Below are 17028 nucleotides of genomic sequence, written 5' to 3' on the forward strand. Positions count from 1 at the left end.
TTTTAATAGTTGAAAGGCATATGTGAAGATTCAACCTATATAGATATAACTTTCCACCATATTGAAAACTGTAACCGACTTGGAATTAATTGTATTGACTTCACAGTTTTATTGTAGTGCATTAACTAGTATTTTGGGAGATTCTTAGTTTCCAAACAATAGGAATAATAATCTAAAGTATATCTGACAAGTAAAGAAAAGATAGAAAAAATCAATAGCTTGTTAAAAGAGTGATTGATGCCAGTTAGATTTTTTAAAAGAAGCTCTCTATAATAGATTTTCAGCTGTGTCATCATCATTAGACAAATTTTGTTTTACTATACCTCCCCTTCAGGTTTTATGGATCATTTATTTCATTCTAGAAATGAATTTTGCCCACAAAAATATAATTTAGTTTGGATTCATTGTTAATCTTATGGATGATTGATCAGAGTGAGATCATGTGCAGCTTTATCAACAAGATTAATCTTAGGTAGAAAAAAATAGCCACCATCTGCTGCTTCTATAAAGGTCTTGATTTAGAACCAAAGATTTCAGTGGTCAAAAATATGTTCAATTCATGGAATATATTCTGCTTTTCCTATATTTCCTAGGAAAATCTTTTCACTTATATGGATTAAATTTTTGAAATTTCTCATTCATATTTATACATTGGGCTAGAATATTTAAGTGAGCTCATTATCCTCAGCAGAAAACAAGATAAAAATGTGAATGTCTCTTCATTATATCAAAAGCTACATCATATCATCAGGGTGGATGCCTCACCCTTAGATTGACACAGAATATAACTCCTCCTGACCATAATAGATTGTCTTCGTAAGCTCCATGGCCATAAAAGTTATTACCTGGTGGCCACCATCTCCCAATAAAATTTGTCCTCAGATGTTGCTGAGCTTATCCTCAAATAACTTCCAGGTTGATAGGCTGTTAGAGAACTGGTCTTGATAGGCTGTGAGATGTGTGACCTTTACTGGCACAGTCCTTGATAGTTGAAGGCCACTTCCACATACACTATGATGAAATAATAGAGTAGAATCTTGGTGGAGGAAAGTTTACATTGGCATCAGAAAATTTAATAGTAGCCTTGTTTGTATGGAAACAATCAAATACTAGAACCTTAAGAGAAACCTATTAAATGGGTTTAGCCATAATGGCAAGATCCTGTGTAGACTGCTCCAGAGTATACTCAGCTGACTAGTACCTTTCAAAGGATAGAAATATTTAATATATCCTATGGGGGAAAAAAAAAACCTACCCACCCAAACTTTATGATCAGCAGCCTGCAAAATATCAAATGCATAGCTTTCCTTAAAAATTACCGCCAAAATAAAATATTTTTTTTTTATCTTGGGAAACTTCCTTAAGAAATCAAAATCAACAAGAAGGTAGGAGTTAAGGACTGTTGAAAATGAGGGAGAGAGGACTGTAGGCATGGAGGAGGATGATTGATATGCATATAGAAAATCAAAGGAAGTATTTAGGTAGTCTGGTTCAAAAGAAGCATAACACGTATACAGAGAGTTGTATGAAGTAGCATTTTAATCAGATGTTGAAGTCAGATTTGTGAAGGATCTTGAATGCTGATTTGGTAGTTCATCTCTCCCTGGTTTTCTATCCAATTACTAAAATGTTGTCAAAATGAGATTTTTGGCATCATCTGAAATATCCATTAAAAGTTTTGTTGTTTTCCCCACTGATTGCAATGTGTTGTTAATTCCTTATTTTCTTGCCTACCCAGAATAAAAAAAGGTAGGCTAACTTAATTCACTAGGCAATGCTTTCACTAAGTAAGACCTTCAATATCTCTGAGCAGAGGAGAGGCATCATCAGGCCTGTGCAAACAGGAATATGGAGGATACATTAGATAAAGAGGAGATTGAAGGCAAAGAGACTGTTTGAAAGGCAATTCTAGCTAATTAGGGATTGAGTTTGGTATCAGTAGAACTGGTAAGAAAGAACAAAAGTTAGCGATATCAAGTAGGTAATATCAACACCAGCAAAACTTGGCGATTATTCACATAGAAGAAAAGGAGAAATGAAAAGTGACTCTGAGATTCCAACAATAGATGACTAGTTGGTTGGTATTACCATTAATAAAAATTTTAAAACTAGGTGTGAGTTGAGGATAAAATTTTTGAGCTTATTTGTGTACATATTCAGTTTGAGTTTGCAACAGGTCTGCAGATCTACAGGCCAATAAATATACAATAAACAGTAATGTGAATCCTTAATTCAGATGAGAATCTGGGGAAGGAGATACATATTTGGGAGACATGGGTATAGAGGTTATATATAGTTAAAGCCCTGGTTGTGGGGGGCCAAGTTTAATGGATTCTTGAGCTTGTGTCTGAATCCAAAGAGTTGTTGACTTGGTCCGAATTCAAGGACTCATTGAGCTACATCTGAGTTCCGACTTGTTGACATTTTTGAATCCAGGAGGGTACAATATCCCGTCTGGACGGGTGTGCCGTATCTTTCCCCAAGAAGTAGATTTGGCAATCAGTATCAAGAAACATTGCTCTGTCTCCTACAAGAAGTCTGGGCATTCAGGAAGCAGCTTGGTAGTTAAAGTCATTGCTGATATCTATGTTTAGCTGAGTGCATTCGTGAGAAACTGGTGATCTTGTTCACTGTAAAACTTTCCATGTATAAACAAGAAAGATATGATCAACATACTACTCCATTAAACCGACAGTGTTGTCTAACCATGCTCTCCTAGCCCTGCTCTTTTGTTCACCATCAGTCCTATACCATCAGTTGCTAGCACGTGGTAGACATGAGATTGACATATATGGGGTATACAGAAAGAAAGATAAAGAGATAAGGAAAGATCTATGTGCAATGCTTACCTTAAAGGAATAGAAGAAGGAAAATGAGCCAGTATTCAGAGTCCTATGTTAAGTGACTTCCAGAGTACTACAACCACTCACTCCTTTATTCCTCTCCCTATTCTACTCCTGACTGAATTTAACTATATCCCAGCAATCTTCTAAACCCTAAAGATGCTTCCCCAAACCATTTTTGAAGAAGTAATCAGAATGACCAAAATCACTCCTTCACTTTTCTCCCATCACCTTTCCTGATGCTAGATATCTTCATATAGAATCTAGGTTACACAATGACAAAAGAGGTGGGCCTGGAAACAGGAATACCTAAGTTCAAGTCTAGCCTCAGATACTTCATAGATGTGTGACCCTGGGCAAGTCACTGGACTTCTATCTGTTACAGTTTCCTCAATTGTAAAATATGAATAGTAATAGAAACTACAGCCCAGAAATTCTGTAAGGATAAAAATGAGACATACTTGTAAAGCTCTTAGCAAAATGCCTGGATTATAGTAAGTGGTTAACCAATGCTTGTTTACTTAACTTGACCTAACTTTAGACACAAGCAGTTTGAGTAAATTAGAAAAATCTCCAAAGGTGTTGTTGAGGAGTAAGATGATATTAAAATTTTGTCATCATCGCCCAGTCCTTTGATTAAAATAGATTAAAGCAGGGGCAGCTAGGTGGCAAAGTGAGTAAAGTGCTGGCCCTGGAGTTGGGAGGACCTGAGTTTGGTTCCGGCCTCAGACACTTAACAAAAAAAAAAAAAACCTAGCCATGTAACCTTGGGCAAGTTACTTAACCCAAATTGCCCTCCAAAAGGCAAAAAAAAAAACAGATTCAAGCAGATTAAAATAAACAATTTTTTTAACTTATTTTACAGTGGAAGACAAAGACACAAAGGGAAAAATGCTCAGATAATTAGAATTTCCAGAGCAGAGTATCTCTACCATAAAGAGATCTCACATGACATTCTCTCTGTTACTTCTTCAAAAATAGGGAGCAAGATATAATGTGATAGCCTCAATACCAATCAAGTAGCCCAGGCTATCCTCTTTTTTCTTTTTCTTTTTTTTTTTTTTGCTGTTTGAAGGGCAGTTGGGGTTAAGTGCCTTGCCCAAGGTCACACAGCTAGTTTTTGTGTTAAGTGTCTGAGGCCAGATTTGAACTCAGGTCCTCCTGACTCCAGGGCTGGTGCTCTATTCACTGTGCCACCTAGTCGCCCAGGCTATCCTCTTTTAAACCATAGGTAATCTCATAATTAGAAAGCGGATAGTATTCTCATTGTGATTATTATTAGAGACAATTGCTCCCTTTATACTTCACAGATCAACTGCTCTAATTTCTGATTGTGGTAGTACTATTGTAGAGAGGAATGTTCATAGAAGTAGGAGGAGAAGGAGAATGGTGCTGGATGCAGGAGATGAAAAGAAGGCAATTATCAATAAGATTCAACAATGTCAAGTGTTATAGAGAAGTTGGAAATATGAAGACTTAGAAAAACCCATTTGCTGTCAATTAGGAAAGAATGGAAGCCAGATTGCAAAAACTAAATGCATGTAGAGGAAGTGGAGATAGTGAAGGTATACCCCTCTTTCTAGAGGTTTGGCAGTGAAATGGGTTGGGAGGAAGGTCTTCTAAGTTCCCCTTCAGTTCTAAAAATATTATCTTACAGCCTTCCTCATAGCCTAAGAGTGCAGCAGGATTAAAGGAAGGGAAATTGTTTTTGGTTTAGAGTAAGGCATGAACATATTTAAAAACAGAGAATTGTCCAATAGAGAGGCATGAATTATAGTGCAGAAGAACAGAGGGATGATCATGGATCAAAGTCCCAGAAGAAGTGGGAAGGTTTGGGACCAGGCCACAAAGACCTTGGAAAAGAGGAAAGAGAACTTTTTTTTTCTGAAATAGGAAGAAAAGAACAAATGGGTAAAAACACTGAAAAATTTGTGAGTGTAGAATAAAGGAATTTTAAAAACTCAAATTATTTAGCTTTATTATCAATAAGGTAGGAATTTACGCCACATACTAAACACTGGCATATTTACTCATAAACACACACACACACACACACACAACTTTTTTAATATTAAGAAAAAAATCAAGTAGACTAGTTCAATACTAAATGAGACAAACATGATTTCACTGGTATGTCTGCTTCTTTCACCTTCCCAGAAAATAATTCCTCCATACCTTAGTAGTGAGACACCATAGCCAACAAAGGAAATAAAATCATTATTTTTATCCACATTTCTGGGTGACAAACCTCTGGGAATTTAGATCATCTTGTCCTCAGATGGCAAAGACATATATTTGGCTTTTAAAGTCATCACATCCTAGCTCTTTCCTAACTTTCCTGCTCTCTTACTCTTTAATCTCCTTCATGTTCTCTAGGATCCAGTAACTGTCATTCTTGCTGGGTGGTGCTGTTGTTTGCTCACGACACTCCATCTATCAATCTGTGCCTTTTTCATTTGCTATTTCCCATTTCTGGAATGCTTCCCCTTCTAACTTCTGCCCTCAGAAAAGTTTCCCTGGCTTTCCTCAAGATTCAGTTTAAATCCTACATTCTGCAGGAGCCCTATATATAGTATGTGCAATGTTGTATGTTGCCTCCCCATTAGAAACAGAGCTCCTTTAAGGCAGAGAACATGTATTTGTCTTTATTTGCATCTTTTGCACCTCTCAATGTACCTGACACATTGTAAGCCCTTAAAACATTTGTGACTGATTGACTAATTGTTGTGATTGATTGAGGAAGTCATTTAACCACACTACACCTCAGTTTGTCATCTGTAAAATGAGAAGGCAACACTTGGCACTTTCTCAGTTCCCTTCCAACTTTAAACCTCATGATGTTATTCTTTCACCCACCTCCATATATTTTCATACCCATTTTGTGCCTAGATTGTATTTCTCCATTATTTTCTCTTATAACCCATCCTCTTTCCTTAAAAAGTCCTTTCTAGGCACCTAGATCCTACCTTCTATCTGGGACTCTTTCCCTTCCAAAATTTTTAACACTTCCCTGATCTTTCTTATGCATTATTTTAATTTGAATGTCAAGTTAAAGTGTTTGAATTTTCTTTTCTACTTCAATCACCTAAAATACACAAACAAATGGAAATTTGTAAAGATAGTGACTTAGTTGGTGAGAAAGATGGCAGCCATATCATCTAAGGATCAATTTAAGGAACTAAATATGGTTAACCTGGAAACTTGGCGGCTGAAAGAAAAACACAACTTTCCCATTGTGTCCTTGTCTTACTCTGTAAAGTAAGTTTAAATAATTGGAATTTTCTTTAAGCTATTTGAAGATGATGGTTATGGCATAGTGAACATAATACCACATTCAATTTTCCACAGGAAAAAAATCATCCAGAAACAAATTACTGGCAACTGCAAATCACAAGTATTTTAAATAACAGCTGGACCAAACACTTCCCCAAAAGTGGACTTATAGTTCAAAGAGAAATAGGGAAGAACCTAGATGAAGCAGATAAATATTATGAAAAACTCAAATCCACAAAGAATATTTTCAGTGTAAAATACTTCAGTGAGTTTGGGAAATGTGTCACCGGAAATGAAACCAGTCTAATATCTAGCCTATTTTGTCTCTAGTTACATAAATATGGCTTAATCAGAATTGAAATTTTATCAAACTAGACCATCCTGCTTTGTGATACCACATCTCAGCAAATGATTGCTTGGGAAAGGCAAGTCCTCTGGTCTCTGAAGGATAGAATTAAAGTATAATACAATAAGGAGGTATCTAGGTTGCTCAGTGGATAGGGTGCTAGGCCTGGGATCAGGAAGATCTGAATTTAAATCTGGCCTCAGATACTTCCTACCTATATGATCCTAGGCAAGTCACTTAACCCTATTTACTTTAGTTCTTCATCTGTAAAATCAGTTGGAGAGGGAAATGACAAATCACTAACAAATCTTTGACAAGAAAATCCCATAAAAAGGATTGTCCACAGGATCATGAAGAGTTGGACATGACAAAACAATAACAAAGTACAAGTAGAGTGCCAGATCTGGAGGCAGGAAGACTCATCTTCCTTAGTTCAAATCTGGCCTCAGACACTTACTGTGTGGGCCTAGGCAACTCACTTAACCCTGTTTGCTTCAGTTCCTCATCTGTAAAAGGAGCTAGAGAAGGAATGACAAGTCACTCCAGTATCTTTGCCAAGAAAACCCCAAATGGGAAAATGAGGAATCATACCCAACTGAAATAAAACTCAACTGGAAAATCAGAACCTTTAGCATTTCAGAATGCAGTGCAATTGCTTGTTTAAAATGTGCTGTGTTTCTCTTCATAAATATTTAGCCTGGAATCAAAACCAATTCCAAAATAGTCAATAAGCATTTAAAATGCCTACTATGTGCCAGTCACTCTGCTAAACAAGAGATAATGTTATAGGAGTCTTGATCATGGTGCAGTAGAGTACTATAGTTTATTTACCATAATAAACCTCTGCAAATCATATCTATTTAAAAATAGGGGCAGACAGGAGGAAGTGAAGCCAGGAAGAACTGGGTTCTAAGTCTACCTCCAACGCAAAATTGCTTTGTGACCTTATGCAAGTCACTTAAATTCTTGGTGTTCTAGCTAACTCACTAACACTATAAATTGCCAAGAAGGCACAAATCTGCTCTTGTGGAAGGAGCTTCCTTGCTTGGGAATTCCCTACCTCAATGGAACACCTATTTGTTAAATGAAGACAAGTGCTACTTAGTCCCAGAGAGTAAAACTGGGAGCAGGAGCTTACATTTGTAGAGGTAGAGTCAGTCTTCATATAAACAGACTCCCTAACTAATGGAGCTATCCCAAAATAATGTTTTCTCCTAGCCTAAAAATGCTCACTGTCATTTATTAATGATGCTATATAGGGAATTCCTGTGCAAGTGCAAGTTGAACCCTCAGTACTTTGAGATGCTGTGATTTTTCATGTTGCTTTTCTTATGGATGTTTGATCTCTATATAGAGAAGAAAAGCAAAGATGCAGATATGATTAGGGGGTAGGGGTAGATGAAGGAATGATGTGGCATCAAAACCATACTGCTATAACCATATTCCCATTATTCTCTGGAATAATGTACTTTTGCTTTCTCGTTTCTCTTCTGTTTCTGTACTTCTAGAATACAATTTTCCTCTCAAATTTAAGATACTACGTCTATAGACAAGTATATTCATCTTCATATATACAATATTAGATCATGATTTGGAGGTGGTCTTCAGTATAGCTGAAAGCTATATTTCACATTGAAAGGCAATTGTTAATCCAGGCTCAGATACTTAGCACCCACCCAGAAACACCTGGCCATGTAACCTTGAGCAAGTTACTTAACCCCAATTGTTTAAAAAAAAAAAAAAGAGCCCAACTGCATTTTGGGGCGGCCAGGTAGCACAGTGAGTAAGAGCACCAGCTCCAGTGTTGGAATGACCTGGATCAAATCCAGGCTCAGATACTCAGCACCACACCCAGAAATAACTGGCCTTGTAACCTTGAGCAAGTTACTTAACCCCGATTCCTTTAAAAAAAAAAGGCAATTGTTAATGTTTCGATATGAATATTTACTCTTCAGAAATCTGAAGATGCTACAATTTGCCATTATGTTGACTTCTAGACTTAAGAAATTGAATAGGTCAATAATGTAGAATAAAGTTAAAAGTGTATCCTTGTAGCAGTAATTCAATATTCACAGTGCTGTTGGCGACTGTGAATATGTTGGCATAGGGCTCAATTGCAAAATATAACAGACTCTCCATATAGAAGACAGAAGCAAAATATTTATTCAGACACCAGAAAACAAAATCCCAAAACCAGAAAGCCAAATCCATTATAGTAGAAAAGAATTTAATACACCACAATGTAGCAGAGAGCCACACCATCCTTTAGGCTTCCCACAAACCAACACTCATAAGCCTAGCAGTCTCCCTGGGTGTGTCCTCTCCCTCCTTCACTGTCTAACTGCTCTGACTCCCAGCTTCCTGTGGGCTCTGCTCTACCCTTCAGCAAACTCCTCCTACCACAGGTTCTATGAGATTATATTAGACTTATTAGGGGGTAGGGAAGATCTTCAAGTCAGGGAAGGTTTTCAAATTGACTAAGGCTTATAAAGGGTCAGGGAAGATCTTCAAATTCTCATTACCATTACATTCAGCCCCAGGATCTTTCATGTCTCTTATGTGGCAAAAATGCATTAACAATACATTTCATCATATAGGTTAATGGGAATTTAGGGGTAACTGGTGTTAACAAAACTTTACAACAATATAACAGGGATAACAGAAAATAAGCACATAAAACACTATCTTAAGGTGGGTGCTTGGGCACAAGCTACCCATCATTCCCCCCTTAAATGAATGGGGCTCAAAACCTTGAGGTAAGGGACAAAGGTCTCTTTTCCCATAGCTACTTCCTGCTGAAATTGAAGTTAGAACTGTCTCTGCCCCCAAGAGGGCCCATTTGAGAGGTCAATTCTTTAGCTGGCATCCAGAGCTTGGTCAATGCCAGGTCCAGGAGGTGACATCACAGTCATGGACAAGGGTGTCATCTGGCTTAAGCAGTCATCCAAATTGAGGTTTGATATTTCACTATCCCACAAGCCAACTATCACAAGACTAGCTGTCTCCCTGGGTGTGTCCTCTCCTCCCTCCACTGTCTAGCTGCTCTAACTCCCAGCTTCCTGTGGGCTCTGCTCTACACTTCAGCAAAATCCTCTCCCCACAGGCTCCATGTAATTACATTCAGCCTATTAGCGGGCAGAGAAAAATCTTTGAATCAGGGAAGGTTTTCAAATTCCCTTAGGCTTATTAATGGACAGGGAAGATCTTCAAATTCCCATTACCATTACAATCCTGTATACTTCTCCTCCTCCCCCACCCAAAGATCTAGTTTTTTTAAATGTACTAACACACAATTCTGCCCTAGATTATGCACACAGAGCACATGCTCTGGGAGGATTTGCCAAAGTGAAAGGCCTTTGAGTATGCATGTAGCAATAAGACTTCAGTTTAAGAACCAACCTAGTAAAATTTAGAAAGATTCAGTACCAGAGAACTGAAAATCAGATAATTTTTTCTGTTGCTTTTTGTCATAGCAATTCAAGAAACCATCAATTAAGTTATGGAGAGATTAAAATCATTAAGTATTGGAAGACGTTTTGTCCTCCCATTAAACTGTAAATCCCTTACTAAGAACTATCTACCTAACTAATCAATTTATGTAATGCAACAACTAAATTACAAAAAAGAAATCTTACTGAGTTAGACAAAATAATAACAGGGTTCATTTGAAAGAGCAGAGGGTCAGAAACTTCAAGGAAACCAGGGGGGAAAAGATGTGAAGGACCTAGATTCAGTAGTATCAGGTCTTCAACCATATTATAAGAAGAAAGCTGTTTTGAAGTATAAAATGGACAATTTTAAATTTTTTAATTAAAATTTTCTTGTATAAGTAAAAACTATGTAGCCAAGAATAAAGGGAATGAAGAAAATTGGGGAATAACTTTCATAGACAATCTCTCATATAAAATGTGATTAGGTAGGAATATTGTTGTGGTATAGGAAATGATGAGTTGGTTGATTTAGAAAAATATGGAAAGACTTGTACTTATGAAGGAAGATGATACCACCTTCAGAGAAATAGATGAAAAGTGGAAATCAACATAATATGGTTTTACATATATGTGTTTGAGTGTACATGTGAACATATGTTATGTTAATGGATATCTATTGCTTACATATGTGTGTATGTGTATCCGCACTTAATTGTAGCCTTTGTGGGGAGGGGAGAAGGGGAAAAATTTAAAAAATATATATGCAGCAGAGGACAAAAGAAAACCTTCAAGGAAGCAAAGATAGACAGTTTTGAAAGTAATCTGTAATATTTGTTATAAAGGTTTTCTTGAAATGGAAATTTATTACTTTTATTGAATCCTCTCATATTTCTCTTCTTATTTTATATTTAAGTTTAAAATAAATTTAAAAGTTTTAAAAAGAATAAGAATTATCATTTCTTATTTTGCATCATTAGCACACAGACTAGAAACTTATGCATAGTTAGTATTTAATAATTTTTGTTGGATTGAACAGAGTTTGTTAAATAATATAATGATTAGCCCTCTTCCTGACATCTTTATAAAACTGAATTTTGTTTTCCAATCCACAGGCATTTATTTTCTCAATTTCACAAAATAAAGAAAAGAAAAAAAAAACAAAACTGTTGAACAATATTCAGTCAACCAAAAAAAAACAATTCCCATGCTCATCGTATCCAAAAATACATGTGCTATTCTGTACCTTTGGTCTGCTCAATATACATTAATGATTCACAATTAGATTGAACAGATTTTTCAAAAATATATGTCACCCTTTTCCTTGGTTAGTACCTCAAACCTTAGCCCAAACTAGTTTGTATTTACTCTATTGGGTTCTCTGCAAATCTCTCCCTGTTAACTCTTTGTTCACTAACTTCCATTGACAATTTACCATTTCCACCCACCTCTCAGGTACAAATTATCATTCACCCTTTCATTTTACAGAAGCTACCCAGGATAGTCATTGGGCAACTCCAGTTCTCTATCATATAGTGCTGGATTCCAATATCCATCAAAATCTATTATGCAAAATAAATACCAAATAGTTTAACTAAATTAGTACTGTATTCCTTAATGACCTCTGTCAAAGCCATTATTCATTTTTATTAAGTGGAATTGAGGTTAATGATAACAATAGCAATAATAATAATAACAAGCACCTATATAGCACTTTAACATTTACAAAGGCTTTACATATGTTATCTCATTGATTCTCAAAACAACCTTGTGAATTAGGTGCTTTTATTATCCCCCCTTTACAGAGAGAAGTTGTCCAAGATCACACAACTACAAAGTATCTAAGGTAGGATTAAAACTCTGGACTTTCTGACTTTAAGTTCAACACTCTAACCACTACCCCATATAGCTGCTATAACTTCCAAAGATTTCAAATCAGGTCTTTTAGCTGCATTGTTCCACTTCATTCCTTCAGAAAGAGAAACAACTGAGCTAAATGTAACAGATACTAAGATTTAGAGATGAAAGGAGATACTTAAAGCAGGGATTGAGGAAAATTACTAAATCTAAGTGAGCTAATACTTGTTCTATTGTATATTTTTATTGTTTGTGTTTAGTTATATTTTTAAATGTACTAAGAAAAAAAAGAAATAGCAGAGATCCCTTTAGAGAAAATATAATCAGTGTACCACCTCACACATATCAGATTGGCTAATGTAACCAAAAAAAAAAAAAAAGAAAAATATACATGTTGGAGATGTGGGAAAATTGGAACATTAATGCATTGTTGGAGGAGTTGTAAACTGATCCAACTGTCTTAGAAAGCAATTTGGAACTCTGCCCAAAGGGCTATAAAATTGAGCATATCCTTTGATCAAACAATCCCACTACTAGGTCTTCAATCCAAAGAGATCATAAAAAAATGAAGAAAGGACCCATGTGCACCAAAATATTTATAGCAGATCTTTTTGTGGTGGCAAAGATTTGGAAATTAAGGGGATTCTCCTCAACTGAGGAATAGCCGAACAAGTTGTGGTATATGAATGTAATGAAATACTGTTGTTCATTAAGAAATGATGAGCAGGCTGATTTCAGAAAAATCTGGAAAGTGTTACGTGAACTGATGCTGAATGAAGTGAACAGAAGCAGGAACACTGTACACACTGCAACAATGGGTGATGACCAACTTGGATAGACTTGGTTCTTCTCAGCATTGCAATGATCTCAGACAATTCCATGAGACTTGGGATGAAAATGCTGTCCACATTCAGAGAAAGAACTATGGATTCTTCTTTCTTTTTTTCTTTCTTATGGTTTTTCTCTTTTGTTCTGATTCTTCTTTTACAATATGACTAATGTAGAAATATGTTTGATATGAGTGTACATGTATAGCCTATGGCCTCTTGGAGATGGGAAAATAGAGAGGGAGAAGAAAATTTGGAACTTGAAATCTTATAAAAGTTAATGTTGAAAACTATCTTTACATGTAAGTGGAAAAAATAAAATATTATTAAGTGGGAAAAAAGAAAGAAAAGTCAAAAGTGTTGAGTTCAAGGAAAATATTATGCTGCAGTTACAAGGCAAACATCCAAAATGCCAACCCTTGAAAACATGGCTTAGCCATAAACAATCTAGTTATGTGTAATGCATATCTAAAATTGAAATTATACATTGATGAAATACATATTTCTCCTTTTAAAAAAGAAAGAGAAAGAAAATATAATATAACCAGTGAACAAATTAGATTCAGAAAGAACTTACTCTTTGCTGACTATTCATTAGGATAAAGAAAGGGGAGTAGAATCTGCCTGAAAGGTAAAGGTTAGTGGGAGGAGAAAGGTAAAAGTTAGTAGTGTCTTGTGGTAAAAACTTAGCAACTCTAGTAATGTGATCCTGACTGAATCATTCAATCACAAAATCATATAGAGTAAGAAGGATGCTTAGAGTTTAACTACTACAAAATCTACAAGTTGAGTGGAACAACTTGAATAAAATCCTAGGCAAATAATTAGCCATGCTCTTCTCTAACAGATCAAGTGACAAAGCACTCACTAGCTAAAAAGCAATATATTCCATTTTTGAATTGCTTTAATTTTCAGAAAGCTCTTCCAAATATTTAATTTAAATGAACCTCTGTTACCTAAATCTATGTAACTTCTAATTACTAGGAATAGTTGAGAACAATAAAGAATGTTTAATTCTTTTTCCATATAATCGATCTTCAAATATTTCAAGATGGCTAAATATTCACATCTCTTGAGAGCATGGCATTTTTTAAATTTTTTTTTTTTGCTTTTCTTGGTATACCTAGCACTTAGAACAACCTCTGGCCCATAGTAAGAACCTAATAAAAATGTGTTGATCTGCTCATTAGTCTGGGCTTAATATCCTTAGATTTTTAAATTATGCCTCATTTGGGGTGGCTAGGTGGCACAGTGAGTAAAGCACCAGCCCTGGTGTCAGGAGGACCCAAGTTCGATTCTGGCCTCAGACACTTAACACCCCCCCCCACACACACACACACACAAAACTAGCTGTGTAACCTTGGGCAAGTTACTTAACCCCAATTGCCCTCCAAAAGGCAAAAAAAATAAAATAAATAAATAATGCCTCGTTTGGATTAATGTTTATTTCCCTCTTGCTATCTAGAAGACACCCTTTGGATAAGTTTCAACAAATCAATGTTTCTCTTAGATATGACAATTTTACTTAACACAATTAGTGGTCTAACCAATATGGAATACAATGAAGTTTACCTCCGTTAAACTAGACATATCTCATTTTGAACTTTTAGTCTTTTTCCCCTTTTTTGTTCCTGTATAATTTATGTATTAATTTATTTAATTGACAGTATTCATTTTTATGTTACCTTAATTTCTAAATATAACCCTTCACCCTCCCCTGCTCAGAGGGCCACTACTAGTGTAATGGTATATCACTTTAAATATCTGGCAAAATTGTAGGATGTAATAATAAGTAATTAATAGCACTAATGAGATATAAGTATATCTCTTATTCAGACTTTTGGTGCTGTATGAGGATATGAATCTTTGCACATGTTCATTTATACCTTGTATAAGAAATGAGGTTTTCAGTAGCTCATTTGTAAATGAAAGACCAGGAAAGCATTGATCAATAAGCAAAAATAACGAGTTTATTCCAAAGTCAGAGATTGCCTCTGCACCTTTTCGCAAACCATTCATTTATATGGATCAACAGAAAAGACTTAAAGTTTAAAAAACTAGGGAACTGGAATGGTAGAACTGTCTGGTGATTGCTGGGCAAACAATGCCTGGTTACGTCCTAACTCGAAGACAAGATTTGAGAAATTTATTTGAGAGTCACCATACAGGTCTTGTACCAAGGAAAACCATTTAACCTGGTTTTAGGAAAGCAAAAACTTAGGAAGCAAAACTGGGGATGCTTCTGGTGGAGTCTTATGATGAAGATTCCTGCACCTCTTACAGGAATACCAGAGTAGTCCAGTGAAGGACTGCACGGGATGCTGAAGCTGAAGATGGTAAAAGCTATAGCTGTCCAGTTAGGAGCAATCCCGAGGTATCTAGTGGAGCAATTGTCTCACAGAAATTCTGTTCCCTATGAGGAGGAAGCCCAGTCTAGTAGCAGAGCAACCTGCTCAGTACAGACATTATGCCCCTTAGGGAACAAAATAAGGACATTTCAAGAATTGTAAATAATGAAGAACCTGCCCTGAAAATGTGAATTATCTTTGCCATATTCGTTCCTTATTTGTTTGTCTCAAAACACGGGTACTCTAAGCTTAGGCTCACTCTTCCCACGGATACTGTGTGTGTTTGTGAATGAGTGTATCTTAGGTTTATGAAAGCAATGATTTATGACTACTGTTTTTACTATGATATCTTGCCAAATTCCTTTTCTTTGTCTGAGGGTGCCTATTGATGGACTGTTACAGATAATTACATCAGGAGGGAATTGTGAGTTATTCATTGTTTGAGGGAGCCTATTGAAATAGCAGCCGTCCTCTGGGGAACGAACCTGTGAACCAAAGTGCCAAGTTGGGAGGATATCCCATAGGAGGTGCAACATGGAGGGAGAGAGACAGAGAAAGACAGACAGACAGACAGAAATTACCAAATAGATTCATTGAATGTGGCAGTATGTATAAGATAATTCTTTTTTACATTAGCCTGTCCAATGTGAGACCGTTCAACTTTTTCCTCTAATCCCCTCAATGTCCTCAGCATTTTTTGTTTTCCTCAAGTCTCAGAGGAAGAGATGGCTTTTCACCTTGCTAAAACTAATCCCTTCCCTTTTACTATCCATCTCATCCTTTCTCTTCACCTCTATGACCTTTTCTCAGTAGGCACTCCCACCATCTGGTGTTAGCCCTCCAAATTGCAAGCACAGGGCCTTAAGAGAAAAGTGTCAGCCTGGCTAATTTATCCCCATTCTACTGACAGCATAAACCACAGTCACCTTAAGAATGTGGCAAAGTAAGAAAACTGGAGATGATTAACCATGGGAAAATGGACATGAATAAAGATAAGTATTTCTACACATATGCAAGTATCCACAGATGTGCCAAGAGGCAAAGTATGTGTAATGTTCACATTAAAGATTAGAAGCTTTCTCTACTATCTTCCTTTCACATGCCACATTCTGCCTATTCCTCTTTGCCATGTATTGAAAAGGAAAGTGTCATGTAGATGGATTTTAGAAGTCTCTATGCTAATAGCAGCTATTATGATAGTTGTTAAGGTTATGTTTGGAAGAGATAGGAGCACACTAATATTTGGAGGAAAGAAGATACCATATGCTTCAAAATGAACTCTGGGTAAAATAAGATAATAAAAAGAAAGGTGGGAAAGGCAGTTTATCTAAAAGAAGGAAGAACTGATGAGGCAGAAGTAGCCTAAAGCAGAAATTCTCAGGTTTGTGTTAGTGAAAAATGTAGAGGAAAAGGATAAGATTTGGCTTAACCACATTACATATTCTTCTGCCAACACAAGCTTATTATCAACCATAGAAATGGAAAGAAAGGCACTAGCAATGGAAAAAATGCAGCAACTTGCTATTCTTTTTTTTATTATTATTAAATTACTGGCTCAGGGCCAATGGTGTTAAGATATGATGAGAAGTTAAGAGTCTGAATAACACTGGCAAGGGGCATTGAATAAAAGATCACTGTTTTCAGTCTGACTGTGTAAAATGACTGTAGCTCTAATGTCAAAATTAAATAAATACCAGTGGGGAAAAAGGAGATGGGAATTACTTAATTATTTTTAATTAATTTTAATTGGTGACATTTTGAATGGTAGTTTGGAATCCCAAATACCTTCTTCTCCCAATGACACTGGAACTTGTTCCCGATCAGGTATTTTAAAATTATTATTAGTCCTGGGTTCCCTTACTGCTGCTTAAAAATGAAGCTTCGTAACAAGCAAAAAGTTTTCCAATCCATTTTTTTTGTCAGGGGACCACTGGAAAATGAATGAATATTTTAAAGCTTAACATTCAGGGGGGAAAAAAATAGAAAGAAAGTACTTGTCAGAAGCTACTCTCCCTTGCAGAGGATGTCTAGGTGGAAGGTATAGTTAGTTTTGCCAGCCAGGCTGAGGGGCTGAGAGCATTAGGAGATCTGTATTTTAAAAAAAAT

This window comes from Petaurus breviceps, unplaced genomic scaffold (genome assembly GCF_028583685.1).
Source record: "Petaurus breviceps papuanus isolate PSGF00001 unplaced genomic scaffold, PetGlider_PUasm1.0 38, whole genome shotgun sequence".
NCBI lineage: Eukaryota > Metazoa > Chordata > Mammalia > Diprotodontia > Petauridae > Petaurus > Petaurus breviceps.